The 13,579-nt window shown below is 38.0% G+C and overlaps 1 protein-coding gene across 4 annotated transcripts in view; it reads right to left on the reverse strand.

Annotated features, from left to right (window-relative positions):
* Positions 1-8,499, reverse strand: part of LOC144520734 (forkhead box protein J3-like) — a 74,036-nt gene extending 65,537 nt beyond the window's left edge. For all 4 annotated transcript variants that reach the window (XM_078254701.1, XM_078254703.1, XM_078254702.1 and 1 more), the window contains exon 1: positions 8,224-8,499. The gene's annotated coding sequence lies outside the window, so the exon portion shown is untranslated. The remainder of the gene's footprint in view (positions 1-8,223) is intronic.
* Positions 8,500-13,579: the final 5,080 nt, after the last annotated feature.

Raw genomic sequence — 13,579 nt, forward strand, 5'->3', positions numbered from 1 at the left:
CTCACTCTCACTGAATCACGAGGTTATGAATGCATGGTGATATTTTTTGCAATGTAGTCTAACATTAGACCGAGATTACCTCACTATAGACGATGCAGCTCTTCTGTCTCTCCTCTCCCGTGCTGCTGCTGGGGCATTTGGGTTAAGTGGCATCGGCACATGCAGTTCAACACACATCTCCTTAAGTCCTCAGATATTTCCTCATTTATGTCATCAACACATCCATAATTCATGGAAATGTTGTGTAAAGCAAGGTCATATTTTTCCTTGTATTTATGTATGGTTTGCAAAAATGGGAACTGCTGAATCCGTGAGAATAAAGAAGCAAAGTGTATGCGCGGTGTGCACACTCTACATTACGGCCAAGCATGCGCCCTTAAAATAGCATCTGAATAACGCGCCACTGACTTTAGACTAGGTTTTTCGTGGTCTGTGGTGGAATTGTTTTCTGAAACTGCAAAATAGCACTAGGGAACGTTTGCGCCGGAACACGCCTCCTCTTTTTGCTAAACCTCCCGCGGGAGCGCAAGTTCATTCCCTAATTTACCGACGTAAGTCTGTGGAGGGAAAAGTCTGCTGTGCGTCGGGTGCAAAGTAGGAATGATACATGCGTCGGTGAACAAAGTCAATTGCGCTGGGTGCAAGATAGGGCCCTATAAAGGAAAGGGGAAAAGCCAAAAAGCATAATATGAGCACTTTAACTTAATAATAATAATAATAATAATAATAATAATAATAATAATAATTGAGTTTAATGCAGATTCATTTAAACTAAATTTCATTACAGTTCAGAAAACGGTCCCTGAAAGTTGATCTCCTTGCTGCAGGGCAGGAGAGTACTAATTATAATGCAGTGATTGGGGCCTCATACAACCGCACAAGATTCCACTGTGTATCATTGATCAGGAAAGAAACTTCACCAACCAGACAAATTTCAAAGAGCTGAAGTTGAATAGAAAATAAGGCAGCAAAGAGGGTATATACTGGCAGCTGATCATACAGATGTAGGAGTGTTTGATTAAATAGTTTGAATGCTTGTAGTATAAATGTGCATTGGAATATACATTTTCAGAGATAGACATTTGGCTAACATTAGTAGGTATCAAAAATGGTTCACAATCTGGCAAAAAAGAGAACATGTGGCATCTCACACTTTCATTTTTTACCCAGCAAAGAAAAAGCACGTACAAGTTAACTTTGGTACGTTAAAGCAACACTATGTAACTTTTAGCTGTAGCTGTAGTTCCAATGAGACAACCTGTAGGGGGACAGAAGCGGGAAAAGTTACATAGTGTTGCTTTAAAGGTTGTGAGCTATTACCTAGCACTCCCAGAAAAGATTACAAGCATTAATATGAAAAGAGGAGCATTGATTTGGATGTTTATGAACAAAATCTTTCTTCCCCAAAGAATTTAAATACATCACTCTCTGCACTGTGGATGGAGCTTTAATGACTGGGAACATTGTCCCTTTAAAAGAGTTGAGGGTCTGTGTGTGTGATTGAATGTATTCACCAATTAGACTTTGTAGCTGTGATGCACTCACTCAGCTGTATGCATCACTAACAGCTAACAGTCCCCCGCTGCTAGCAGGCTTTTAGACTAGAGAGAGGCTTTACAGTTCTGCATTTTAATAGAGAACTTTGAATGGAGTGACGGGGGATGGGTGAGAGAAGGGGGGAGGGAGCCAAAAGAAAGAGGCATCAAAATATTTTCAGGAGAAAAATGAAGTAATGACAAAATACCCACCTGGAGCGTGCAGAGTAGAGGTGGTTTCTGGCAAAAACTGCCTTGGCAACGGTAAGGCTAATGTGTCAAAAGAAAGTCTGTAAGCATACTGAGCGCTGTCATGTCTAAGAGTGTGGGGCATTCAAAGGAAGGAGGAAAAGGTCCAAAAAGAAGTATTGAACGTCTTAATTACTTTCTGCTTCATCGCCAGAAAACATACCCGTGAAAAGGTTCAATTATAAAATATCAAGGCAAATCAGCTGCCCTTATGGTGGCGCCTTGCTCTCTCAATGGAGCCGGGTTAGGCAATCATCGTTTGATACTGTCTACTTATTCTCAAGAGAGACCTCGGAGAACTGGAGAGGCATCGATGTAATGCAGAGTTTCAAACTGAGATACGTACGGCCTTACTACTTTAAGTGAGTGGTCAGGCAAACTAATGCTTGAAAAGAAACATAAGGTTGGGAGTAATACAGAGAGAGTAGAATAATTTATCCCTGACAGAACAGCACTTTTATCACTGGGTTCTGAAAACTGATCGCTGGCCCATGTCAACCAAGTCAATCAATTAACACCATTTTTAAATCAGGTCTGAAAGAACATCTGATTGAAAGAAGGTAAGGAAATCAGTAGGTTCCACTGAATCCCCAAAGGCCTAGAGTAAAAATATTTAGCTCACTGAGCCCACACAGACACCTGAAAAACATCTGCCAAGGTAGAGGGAGTTAGCGACCCAGAAGACTTACCACTGCCGACTAGGAAAAAGCTATCACAATTCTAGATTCTGACAACGGCAAGTTAAAAAGGCATATTTTGTCATAAATAAAACATAGGAGTGCAGCATTCTGGCAAACTCCCCCAACTAAAGGTCCCAAGAGAGAGATGGGATGCTGTTTGTGAACTCACGCTTTGCACAGTAAAGGGGGCTATAGCACTGCGTCACCACGACTCAAACTACATTCCCACATCCAGCTCTATTCAGCAAGGACTAGTCCTCTTTAAAAATTCATTAATTTACAGCAAAAAATAGATTAAAGCACCCAACTGTACCAACCTAAAAAGTTTGGCTTGTGAATAGCATTAATAATGGAAGCGAGCATCCAAAACCTAGAGGCCCTGGCTCAGAGGCATGGCTTAGGTTTTGTTGCGCTTTATAATGGAGAGTAATTTACATTTTTTAGAAGTATAACAGCTTTTTGATGCTTGTTTATAATAACATTGTTTTACATGCAAATTGGCTAACAATTGTTACTCATTAAAACATAACCAGGAGAGTGCAACAACACTCTCAGCTTGTGTAAGACACAGGCTCTACATCAGGTTCACAACGGAGGCTTTGCACTGAACTCTTGTTGCTTGAAGCACCGCTGCCGAGTTCAATCCAAATGACAGCCCTTTAAAAGTGATCATCCCCCATTTTATCTTTCACATCTTTCTCTTTCAAATCATGGCAACGCTTTCCTAACAGAATCAAAGAGGACTTTGACAAGATAAAAGGATTTGCTGCATTTGAATCCAAAATGATGTGTACTTTCCTTGGGACAAGACAAAAATCACACCGACTGGGAGCACTCAGGGAACTAAAAGGTACTTAAAAGGAGATTAAGTCTGCTCTAATGCATTCGCCTTACCAGCCTGAAGATTTAGCTGAGGTACAGTATATAGGTATATCAATAACGAAGGAACAGCTGATTGGGGCTGAAGGATCCACATCCACTCACTTGCAGGGCTCCGGTAATTACTTCTAATATCAGGTCATTTCAATAATCACTTTGTCTAAATGATGATTTAAACAGCTGATTATAAGTTTTAAAAAAATGGCCTATTGACCTTGTAGTTGACTGATAATAACAGAGGCAGAGTAGAGGGCTTCTAGCTATAGCAAATGAGACCTCTTACTCACCTATTTTAATAGCTATGGCAAAATCTTTGAGCATGGCATACCAACAGCCGCTCTGGCGGAAGTGTTCACAATAACCAGTAGAAGACGAAGATGTTTGCAGGCATCAATCCAAGTGAAGAGAGTGGGTGTTGGTATTTGCTAAAAGCATATTCTTACTTAGTAAGTCCTTAAGTAAACAGATCTTTCCCAGGTTAAACGCAGATTCTGTATAATGGCAGCGGTATGAAAGGTGAGCATATAGTCTGTCTGTTCACAGGGATCATTACTGTGATGTAAAAAACAAAAAATACTTCTTAATGATACATGCTAACGCTAAATCATGCTGGGGTTTTTCAATAAAATGAACTTTGTGAAAACTGGATGACCACAGGATGCTGTGATCGTGTTTTGAGTCTATATGTACTTAAACAGATATCTATAATTACTATATTTTGTTTCTCCAAAAATGTAAATACATATAAAACTGTATATTTAGTTTACAGACAGTAGCTGCTTAACAAAGCACATTATGTCATAATTTGGGTTCAGTGTCTACTCCATCATGTTTTAATTGGGTGGCAACTCATTCTTGGCAGACACTGAGAAAAATGACTGGCTTTCAACATTACTTATGAAGTCAAACAAAAAGAATATATTACATCATAATAAGGCATAACCGGCCACTTAATGTAAATAAAACAAAAGAAATTATTTTTGACCCCAGGTCTATAGGAGATCAATGCATACTCCAAATTGAAGGAGTACTTGTTGAGCAGGTAACAACATATAAGTATTTAGGCATACAATTTGACTGTCAGATGCAGTGGTCCCATCAAGTGGAGTATGTTGGCTCAAAGATATGTCAGCGTCTATATTTTTTTAAGACGACTTAGAGTTCATGGAGTGGACAGAGATGTCATGCTACGGTTTTATAAGGAAGCCATTGAATCTATTGTTCGTTATTGCATTATGGCTTGGTTCGGTAACCTGTCCGTTAAATTAAAATCACAGCTCCAAAACTTGATAAAAAGGGCTGGAAAAATAATTGGCCAATTTCCACCAACTCCTCTTCAGGAGCTCTTCGAAGAGGCGGTGAGGAAACAGGGTCTCAAAAATCACCCACGACCCAAATCACGTCCTGTATAGTGAGTATGAGCTGATGCCTTCAGGCAGAAGGTACAGGTTACCAAACTGCAAGCTTAATTATAAATTATAAATTCTCATTTGTGCCGCTTTCAATCAAATTAATGAATAATAAGAGATAAGATTTGTGTGTGTATTGGCTGCAGTGATGTATGTGGGACTAATACTACTAAATAATATTTGTGGTACTTGCCATTATGGTTATAGGATGTGCAATGCCTGATAGGGTACTGGTGTAATATTATATATATATATATATATATATATATATATATATATATATATATATGCTATGTTATATTTGATATGGTATTATGCAATTGGGCATTGTGCAATACAGAAGTTATTGACCACAGCATGAGTTAACGGGAAATGTGCAATCGTTATCAAAATTAAGTGCAATACGAGGGGGAGGATGTGTTGTGGGTTCTCTTCTGTTCTTCTGTGACTGTGAGGAGGTAGGGGGGTATTGTGTGAGGTTCATTAGATGTTCATTGAAGCACTGGATGAGATAATGTATTATTATGTTTCTATGTAGGTTAACTGTATGTTTATTGTGTGTTTATGTGCGATGTGTCGCCATTTCGTTTCTCTCGAATGCCCAAGATGAATTTCTCCTATCGGAGACAATAAAGGTTTATCTTATCTTAATAAATATGCAGGAAGACAACATAAAATCTCGACAGCCATGACTATGATAACCATGATTCATATACCAATGTAAAAGGGTTAAAAAAAAAAATTAAAAAAAAACTTACCTTTACTTTAATTTTGTATTTGAGAATTGGATTCATTATTTAATAATTGTTTACAATTTGTCAATCTTATCTCACTGAGCAGCCTTAGCTATTTTTATTTACCGAGTTCCTATAGCCCACCTTCGCAGTGTTGCTTTGCATTGATGTGGCAACTTGTGTGGTGCTATTTTACTGTTTTCTTTGATACAGTAATAATTAAAAAAAGATTGTTGTAACATTTAATGCACATTGTTTAACAATGGTAGTATTATGTTACGCCAATGTTTTTAAGTTATTTTAACAGCTAACAGTTTTGTAGACACTTCCATTTCACCGTTGAAGTTCGCTAAGCGTCACTCCTTGCTCAAAAGGGCCGCCTTTTTTACATGTGACTCGCGTATCCCTGTCGAGATTTTGGTAGCCATTTCCCTGTGTAAATTCTGTTGTTATGTAAATCTAGGTCCAGATGTGCAGGGACCGACCTGGAGAAATATGTGTGTGTTGTATTGTCTTCCTGCAGGTATGTTCTTCGTGGTAATTGTAATTATGTTGTTGCCTATGTTTAGTGGCTTAACGCTACGTATCTTATTACACTGGATTACATTTTCTATATTTTTCATGGTTTTACTTTTTTTGAGAGAGACAGTTAAGTTTTTGTTATATTGATATAAGAAAAAAAGGTTTCATAGTCAGTTTTAAAAGCTCTCAGCTAATACTTTTCTAACATAAGGAAACATACTGGCTAAGCCTCATGTCAAAGTTAGTATTTTGTTAAAGTTGTATTGCTTGAGACAAGTTTGCTCAGAGTGCTGCTTTGCATTGATGATCCAGATGTGCAGTGACCAACCTGGAGGCAATATCTGTATGTGAGTTGGTCTTCCAGCAGACAATGGAATAAATGGTGGAAAATGGTCCTCCGAGTCTTTCTCATCTATGCCCAACTAACATCTGTTACACGGGCACATGGAGTTCATCTTTATCAAAGAAACTCAAATGCAAGAGTATCCACAAATAACCCTTAATTCAACTTTCAAAAAGTCATCACTACACTCGTTTCTAAGCATTGCATTTGCTGACATTGACGATAATTACAACGACCTTTCCGATGATAAAACAGAAATCAGTAAAACATTATGAGGGTTCCTTCTTTTCACGTTTCATGCGATTCTGCATAACGTTTTAATGAGGCATTTAGGTCTATGAGTGATCTACTCAGAAAGTCTACAATGGCAATCAGCAGTGAGTGTGGCAGCTGTTCGGCAATTAAAAAGCCAAATTACCCTCAATCAACACCATTTACAAGCGCAAGTAAATCTCAGAGCAAATAATGATGAGAGAAATCTGTTCAGACAGCTCTCATCTTGATAGGAATTAGAGGCGCATCCAAATCAGGAACAGGGTACTCTCTCAAATGTTCTCTCAGTCTGTGTCACACACACACACACACACACACACACACACACACACACACACACACTCCTCTTGTCTGTGTGTTTTTTTGGAGAAAATAAAATAAATAGTATTGGCTGGCTCGCCCTACTGCAGCATGATGAAATATAATGACTCTTTTACAGTATGAGATGGTCACCGTTCATGGTAAGGTTAAAGGCTCTTTATGGAAAGAGTCTGCAGCGATCCATTTGAGGCAACCTATGGAAAATAAATCCATAGTGGATGAGCATACTGCACCATCACCTAACTTAGTGTAAAACGGCAACTAAAAGTGACCTGCACCGTGTTCAAGGGCAGTTATGGCAAATTACCGTATCTTCTGTCTGCATCAGGTAAACTAAGATGTTTTCACAAAAAGATGTGTCATTTAGTGCTATCTGTATCTAATATAAAGCACATGTTAATGTCAATTCTGTAAATTATGTTAACTTTCAACAAAATGTTAACACGAGTGGTGTAAAACTGACTTGGTATTTTAAGTCTTAATACTTTATATCTTAATAAATTGCATAAACTAAACATGGGAAGCAACTCAAAATGACACATCCTTTAAAAACTGTGCTGACTGATAACCATGAAACGATGCATACTTACATAACATAGTGTACATCCATACAGTACATGCATGGGAATACTGTAAATATCTATATACAAGCACACATATACAAGTAAACAAAACTAAATCAACACTTATGGTATACATATAAACCTATATAAAATATGTTATAGGCTACTGTGAAACAAATTTAGAGTTAGATCTTATGAATCCCCTGAATTGACTTATTTTTCCTTCAGTATACCTTTCCTTACAACCATCGAGTTAATGCGTTTTAAACGTTGTAGTTGATACACTATACTTTAAAGCTAATGTTGCCTCTCCATACAGTTACGTTGCTACTAATAGGGACTCTGAGCTTGGATTGTTGCTCGGTCAGGCTGAAAGCTTCCACTGGTATTACTTCAAAAGTGTTTTCAGCTGTGCAAGGCACTGTCTTGCACACTAATGGTGGTTCTATTAAACACCACTTCCTTCACAGCCTGTTACCTGGCAGCCCCACTATCTGCATGGTAGACTATTATTGGAAACTTAAAATAAGTTGACTTTATCTGACGGACATTCGGGACAAATGCTACAGCGTCTGTATGCATACATTCTGTGACAGGCAGCGAACTTGTCAGCCAGTCATTAAGTAAAAACACTTATTTCCCAGTAGGCTATATCACTATTTGTCACAAACATTCATGACTAACATTCAAACATTATTCAGCACAGACTACTCACCGTCGTAGGTGAATATGAACCGGCTCAATTTTTTTGTAACGTTACTCTGGTTCAGAAGCTCCAGACGCCTATTCTGCACTTGGAAATTCCACTCGAAGACAAAAGCCTCGGCGCTGTCACTAGGCTGCATGCACGGTGCTCTGCAGGCGTCAAACTGACCGCTGCTGTGGTCATTCGAAAGTCATGACGGACGGACTCGACCCGCAATTCGCATTTGCGCTCAACAACATGAAGATCCCGGCTCTCTGTGCTCCGCTCTGCTGCTAAACCACCGGAACTACTTCCAACGCCAGCCGGAGCACGTTGAAGATAAATTCATGCACCACAATAGGAAAAATGAAATCACATCCACTTAACTAGTTCCCAATTTCAATATGAATGAGATTCTTCCAGGACACACACCGACCTACCATAATTATGTCTAGCATAAAGCCTAACTATAACAACTAAAAATAAAAAGTGTGGCATTATTATCATGATATTAGGTTTTTATCTTTGTTAAGTAATCACCATAATATTATTATTATTATTATTATTATTATTATTATTATTATTATTATTATTATTATATAATAAAATGTTTCGCTAGGGTAAAACACTGTCAGACACCAAACACAGAGTTATTGTGAAACATGCGTTCAATAACAATATGAACACACTTGTCAAAGTGCATTAAAACATTTGCTGCAAATAGTGGCATTTAGTGGCACCTAATAGGCTATTATATTGTTCTGTTATTCACCAACAAAATTAGGGGCTTGGTGGTGTATTATCTGTTACAATTGAGGTATTTCTCAGTTAGGATGCATGCCTGTAATTTGTTGATTAAATGCAGGGAGAAGCTTGATGTGAAGCACAGCGCACCCACCTGGACAGACATCAGCAGAGCACCTTGTTAAAGCTGAAGATTTCTGAGCAAAGAGAGATTTGGCATTTTTAACTCATCACTTCACACATTCTCAAGGATGTATATTCAAATGTATGGTCCCACCCTGGCTACTTTTGCTGCAGTAGCCTACTGACTTTGCTGGTGTTTCAGTTATTTGGGTTGAACATTGAAAATGATTGCCCAAAACATGGATTTTAAACCCTGAAGACATACAATACTAAAATATGTGCGTGAGTTGTGTTCATGCAACCACACTGTTCTCTAGAGCCCTATTTTATACAGTCTATGCTAACATACAACCAATGTAACGTCATGTAAATTGTATGTTTTGCGTCTAACTGTTGGATCTAAATACACATTCTCGGTGACATTTGTATCTAAAAGTCACACAGTTTTTTTCCCTCAGCATTGAATATACCCTCAACGTTCTTGACTGGGATATTAACCACTAAATATAGGCTATGTACAACTCAATTCTGAGAATTAAAAGTAGAGTCAACAAAGGCATCTTTTGTAATAAGGAGCTGCTGCAGCGTCACTGTCAACAACAGCTTTATCTGTTACGGCACTTCATGGTAGTTTCTTACCGACAGCTTTTACTTCTGTGTTAGGCTATACATTGTTAACTAACTGGAAGTAGCAGTATATACGTAAATGCATGTAATAGAGAGGAAAGACATGCAGACACAGTAGGCTTCTACATTTTGCTTGGCATGTGTACAAATCCCCCTAACACTTAGCTTCATAGCTGTTTGCTGTGGAGTTACCATACAGCTAACTCCATAATCCCATCATAAAGCCTGTAATTTGTATTTGTAATGTATCCAGATAAGATGAGTGAAACAATTCACTCAATGAAAAAAAGTCAGAATGTAGAGACATAGTTGTTTGAAATGCCTCTTTGTGTCTTATGTAAACCACTTTGAATTGATATGTGATTGAACAATGCTATACAAATAAACATAAAATGTTTAGGATTGTTTTGATGCTGGCAAGAAGAGCATATAGATAGATAGATTGATAGATACTTTATTCATCCCGAAGGAAATTTTAAGATCCAGTAGCTTAGACAACCATAACACAACAAACACATATACACACATATATCACACATACATAAGAATAAAAATAAAAATAAAAATCACGCACAGAAATGCAATGACCATGATAAGGTGCTATGGTAGACTGTGTGCAATGGTGATAGTGCAAAAGTGATTGAACAGTGCAGTAGAGTATTATTAAATATTAACTATGACAATGAAATATTAACATAATAACATATTAACTGACTGATTGAATAAGAATAAGAACAATATATAACAGGGAATAAGTTATAAGATGTAGTTGTTATGACCACAGTCCAGATTGTGTAATATGAAATGTAATATGAAAAGAAGTGCACTTCTTTTCATATGCTCTTCTTGGCAGCATCAAAACCAGCCTGGCTTGACTAAATAACAGCAGTTTTGCTTATTGTTACTTCACTTGGATGTTTGAGCTTCAATGTGCAGAATGATGTATGTTCAGAGTTTGACACTAGAAGGCTGTTCTCACATGTTTCTGCGGTAGGGGGGGGAAGTTTCTTTGTGTTCACCTTAAATCTGACTTTATAACAAGCATGATTTTGTGACATCAAAACTAGTTTGGAAACCACCAATTGTGGTCCAGCATGTAACGTACACAAGTGTGTGGTGTGGAAACGTCCAGTGCACATACAAAGAATGGAATTTTCAGGTAACAAGGTAATTGAACTTTTGTGGGAAAATCATGTCAGATGTATTCTTAATATTAAATGTCTTAATGTCTGAATGGGAATCTCAAACTCCCTTTTTCAGCTGTCAAGTACATTTCTGATCAGCATTCTTCTAATATAATTTCTTCCCTAATCTTTTAACATCACTACATTGTCAGACAAATGATGTGTTTTTGTCTATGAGTTTGGTCACATGGCTCCAGTCCCACTTTATCAGCTTTAGGCTTAGAAACAACTCAGTGCTGCACTTGTCTGGATGGTGGAGATGCTTGAAATTGCAAATATTTGTCATTGAATTGGAGGATTTTCAAAGCAGCAATAAGCAGTGCTAAAATTGTTCTTCATGAATTTCATACTTTGGATGAAATACTGTAAATATGAAAACTGCTCTTAACAACAACAACATTATTATGAAAATATCTAAAATTATAAATAACAATTAGATCATGTTAACAACGAATATATAAGCCTAAATATAAGCCATGGGTTGTCTTAACGTTTCAAACATTTCATTTTAAGAAGTAAAAACAAAGGGATAACTGATTTTTTTTTTCTGGGCCAGTGTTGTAATCTATGAGTCCACCACCAGAGGACTCTCTATGATAGGATATGTGTTACCATAGTTTCAATCTATTGAAGTTTTTTTTTTTTTTAATCTGCACATCTGTGTTTTGCATTAATTTAATCAGTGCGATGCATGATGTCACTCCTACTAAATTTGCATAAAGAATATAGCTAATGTTACTTTAACACTCATGTCTGTGTATAGCCTATACACAGACATGCATTCTGATGTAGGCCTAATGTTTGTAAAACATAGGCTGTTGTAGGATAAACAGTTCATTTTGGCACAGAATGTAGGGGTTACAGCAATTTCACAGTAAAACGTTGGTGGTTTAATGTTTATGTTGTAAACATGACAAATCAGGTGGAGTCTTGCGGCAGAAAACGTCTGTCTGTTGTTGACTGCGCAACGTTCATCAAGAGGAATGTGTCTACTTCGGTGCCTTCCCCCCCTTACTTTGTGATGATTGGGCAGCACGACCGGCTCTGCCCGGTTTGATCCTGTTGGCTCCCAGACGATGCAGTATGCGTTGAGCTAAGGGGATAGGCTACATCATCCAAGGAGGAGGCAGACATCATTCACCGCAAACTATGCAACTTCTTAGGGTAGAACCTGAAGGGTGCATCAAAGCAACCATTGAGGATTTCCATTTTAATCTCTAGGTTTGGGGCTGTCCATCACTGTTATAAATAGGCGAGTGATATCTCGAGATGATATATTATGGACAATCAGAACAAAACTACAGACATAAAATGCAGCGCTGCTGAATAAGCGGCCTACGTAACAAGTTTATTTAGATAAGGCTATTTGGTTAATTACGAAGATATTTCATAACTGTTGTTTTATAACTGTTTAACAATTATGTTATCTGGGTTAAATAGAGATACGAAGAATATAATGTTGAGTCACATAACATATTTTTTTTGTCTAATTTGTGTTTGATAAGAGCAAAGTAGACTATGTAACATTTATTTAGAGCAGAGCAGGATCCAGCCTCGCGAGAATACGCCTAGCTCTCCGAGAGACGAAAGTTGCGCAGGCGCACAGTTGTACATCAATGGTGGAGGGAGTCTTTGGTGAAATTCAACAAACGTCGGAAACGTTAAAAAAAAAAGAAGCTATTTGGTAAGTTTGCGTTCAGGATTTGCTTTTATGTTGACCTGTATTTACTGTAACATTTCTGTTGCTAAAAAGTTCAGTAATTTAGAGCCTCTTTTTCTTAATAGAGTCACAACGAGGATCATCGTTTGACGTCCATGGAGCCTGAAGCGTCTCAATGGAAACTTGAGCAAAAAGGGTTACGGTTTCAAATTGTTGGACTAGCTTATATACGCAGCTGTACTTTTGACCAACACCGTGTTTTCTGTTTTGTTTATTCTAATAAAATATAACTTGCATGTCATCGACTCCTCTGTAAAAAATGATTAGCCTACATATGTCGGTAACACTTTATAATAAGGGTACAACATGCTGTTGCTCACGGTAAATGCTAATCGGATCCACTAGACGTGTCAACGTGATTAGGTTCAGGCATGAGGAGTGGGGATTGGTTAGGATAAGAATAATGGACGTCGACACGTCCAGTGGATCCGATCTAGCATCTACAGTTGCTCACCGTTACTATGACTTTCTGTGATTACTTCACACGTAATAGATCACCATGCAGGGAATGCTAATTCAGTTAGGCCTATTTCATACTGTGGTAGAATTTCCATCTTACACACTCATGCTGCTAAATTAAGACTAGCCTAGCCTATGTCTGTTTCAAGCATTGACTGTAAAAAATAAAAGTCTATGGTTTCAAGTCACAGGTTAATGCCCATATGTTCAATTCGGAAACACTTCATCACAACTTGCGAAGACCAGGCCGTAGGTCAACTCTGGGTCTTCAGAGTTGAGGGAGAGCAGCTTAATAATAACAAAAGGCTTGGGCCTGTGTCTGTCTCCCTAGGTCCCCACAATTAGATAACCACACACACACAGGGAAGACAGTTGAATAAGCACACTAGGCTCTACTGCAGTATGGTCAGGCTGACATTGTATTTAGTCTGTGCTGAGGTGTTTGAGTTCATGTATTAAGCATATGTGTTTTACGGCACCATTAATATCTTTGTTTGAATTGAAGGTTAAGCCCATAGCCTATGTCGTG

This window comes from Sander vitreus, chromosome 7, assembly GCF_031162955.1.
Source record: "Sander vitreus isolate 19-12246 chromosome 7, sanVit1, whole genome shotgun sequence".
In the NCBI taxonomy this organism is placed as follows: domain Eukaryota; kingdom Metazoa; phylum Chordata; class Actinopteri; order Perciformes; family Percidae; genus Sander; species Sander vitreus.